Source organism: Pleurodeles waltl, chromosome 12 (genome assembly GCF_031143425.1).
Source record: "Pleurodeles waltl isolate 20211129_DDA chromosome 12, aPleWal1.hap1.20221129, whole genome shotgun sequence".
NCBI lineage: Eukaryota > Metazoa > Chordata > Amphibia > Caudata > Salamandridae > Pleurodeles > Pleurodeles waltl.
This window is the reverse complement of record NC_090451.1, coordinates 553,246,559-553,249,900: the sequence shown is the minus strand read 5'-3', so window position 1 is coordinate 553,249,900 and position 3,342 is coordinate 553,246,559.

The window sequence follows — 3,342 nt, the reverse complement described above, 5'->3', positions numbered from 1 at the left end:
TTGTGGCATGTAGGGGGGCACAAATCAGGCCCCCCTATGCCAAAAAAAAATTAAAAACAAAAAAATGTTTTATACTTACCTGAATTTACCTGAATGTCCCTGGGGTGGGTCCCTCCAGCCTTGGGTGTCCTCCTGGGGTGGGCAAGGGTGGCAGGGGGGGTCCCTGGGGGCATGGGAGGGCACCTGTGGGCTCATTTTGAGCCCACAGGCCCCTTAACGCCTACCCTGACCCAGGCGTTAAAAAGTGGCGCAAATGCGGGGTTTTTTGACCCGACCACTCCCGGGCGTGATTTTTGCCCGGGAGTATAAATACGACGCATTTGCGTCGCCGTCATTTTTTTAGACGGGAACGCCTTCCTTGCATCTCATTAACGCAAGGAAGGCGTTCACGGAAAAAAATGACGCTCTTTACTCATACTTTGGCGCTAGACGCGTCTAACGGCAAAGTATAAATATGGCGTTAGTTTTGCGCCGAATTTGCGTCGAAAAAAACGACGCTAATTCGTCGCAAATGGAGTATAAATATGCCCCAAAATGTACAATAGATTCTGAAGTGTGATTACAACTAGGACAAAGATCAGGTCTTGGAGTCAAACTCCGTGTACTACCATAGGATTTAAGAGGCAGGCAACCATATCTGAACTGAATATATAAACTCTTAAAATCAAAAAATTGTGAAGTCAATCTGCCGTGTGTTGAGCACAGCAGGTAGTTTTCCCTGACATATATCCAGTAAACAGTTTTCAAATGGTTCTTCTGATCCTTCCTTATACTTTCTGGATGGCTCCAAAACTCGCTAAGACCCAATCTATGAAACCATTTTGAGATGTGATTAAACCAGGAAATGGTAAGTACATTTGGTCTATCTAGAATGTCTTGAATAGACTCCTTATATGTGGATAGCTCAGGGGTGGTCCATACACGGACCCAGAAAAGCAATGGTCGTAGGGCAATTACATCTGAGATGCATGAGAGGCCAAGGTCCCAGAACATTGGCAGCAGTGGGGTATTACGAGGACAAGCCAAAGTTGACCTTACAAAGTTGTTTTCCCCCACCCCCCAAATTTCTGCCCCATAGACCGCAGCACTCTGTGCCTTAGCTCGGTAGATTTTAATGGTTGGAGTAATCACTCTCTCAGAGGTAGACTCATGGAAGCGTAGAATGGCCCCAGATCTCTGTTCCAGAAGAGCTAAACTTTTATCGATTTGGGCCCCCCAATTCAGATTGTTGCTAATTCTCACCCCCAAATAGTCTATGGAGCTTACCATGCCTAGGGGGGTTCCATTATAGAAAATTGAATATCTCTTAGTGGGGCCACAGCCCAGGGTCATAAGTTTAGTTTTGCTATGATTAAGTTCAAGTCCATAGTCACCACAAAACAAACTAAACTTATCCACAAGTACCTGGAGACCCACAGGAGTTCTGGAGATCAGGAGGGAATCGTCAGCAAATAGCAAAATTGGAATTTTATGGTTGTTCAAGGATGGAGCATCATTTTGGCAGTTGGTAACGACTTGCACCACCTTGTTGATAAACAATGTGAATAGAGTTGGGGCAAGAACACAGCCCTGGTGCACTCCTCTCCTAATATCTATTTTGTCGGTGAGTTCCCCCTGATTGCCCCATCTAACTTGTGCAAATGTTTTTTCATGTAATCTTTGAATTAAATGCACTAAGTTTCCTGGGATACCGATTTTGTTTAATATTCCCCATAATTTCTCTCTGGGGACAAAATCGAATGCAGATCTTAGATCTACAAAAGCAACATAAAGTTTTTGCTTAGATAGGGTGACATACTTCCAAAATAGTAATGACAGTCTGAAGACTTGGTCCATGGTGTTAGTTTTAGGCCAAAAACCGGCCTGTAAGGGGGATAAAATTTGATTATCTTGAATCCAATCAGTAAGCCTATCTAAGACTTGCTTAGCAAACGTCTTCTGAAGGATATCGATAAGGCTGATTGGTCGATAATTTACAGGTGAACCTACATCACCCTTTTTGTGAATCGGGATTATTTCTGCTCCACGCCAAGAATCTGGAATAGGGCTACCAGCTGCTATGGCATTAGACAATAATGTACCATGCCCATATCTTTGGTTCTGATTCAAACAGGTCCCCTGGGATCTTATCTGGACCAGGGGCTTTGGCTGGCCTCAGAGAATTAATTGCAGCTGTTGTTTCGGCTAAGGTAAAACAATGCTCTCAGTTGAAGTCTTGGTAACAGCCCAACACTCATCATATCCAGGGTCATCCAGAGCTTGCGGTGCAGGCAGAGCATAAATTCCAGAAAAATAGGACACCCATCTTTCGGGCTGTATGTACATACCAATGTCATCATTACCCCTTTTCGAACTAGAGGTCAACAGCCGCCAAAAGGAACTATCATCTTTATGTTTAACTGCTTCAAGCAGCTTCTGACATATCTCATTATCCCAGTCTTTTTTTGCTTGTTTCAGGGCATTAACATACCTACGTCAGTACTCTTTAATAGCCTCTTGGGTAGAGTTTTTTACAGCCTCGTTTAAATTAGATCTTGCTCGCACACAATCCTGATTGTACCAATCCCTGCGAGGGATGTCAACAGGTCTCGGTTTGGAAGGAATTTCCCTATAGAAGATACCCTGTAGGGAATCCACCAATTTATTGTGGATAGCCATAATGGGAATATCAGAGGCTTCTTGTTCCTTATAATCTGCAAAAAGTTTTAAAAATGATGAGTATATTTCCCCAATCAAGTACGGGTTGGATTCAACCTTCGGCCAACAGACCTGAGAACGTCTATGATTCAGGTAAGGGAGTGGGACGTTAGTGATCGTTGTGTGCGGGACTCTTAAAAATGCATGGTTGGTCAGTACAAGGCACAGAGGATTATGATCGCTATCCAAGCGAGGTAAAATTTCCATGTCCTGTGAACTTGACCATAGCCTAATGTCCACCAGAATATAATCAATAGTACTTAAGGAAAGCCCTCGCTTGAAAGTGATAGCTCGCTCTGAATCAGATTTTGTGTGGCCGTTACATTCTCTCAGGCCATATTTCAGACAAAGGGAAGACAACTGAGATGCAACACAGGAAGCAGGCAAAGACGCCATTTCCAAAGATGGTGAAATCTGCAAGAGTGAAGGAATTACACCCTGGGAGTGAGGAGGAGGGTGTAAATATGCCTTGACCTCTACTCTATGCATCTGTGTTTTTTTCTTAAAGAGATCAGGAATCATTTTGGAAGGAATGGTGTCCGGTATAGAAGGGCCAGCAACAGAAAGACTCCTCAGTATGGCCGGAACCTCTTCAAACAATGAATCAATTGTTTTGAATTGCTGTAGATTTGTAGTAGAACATCC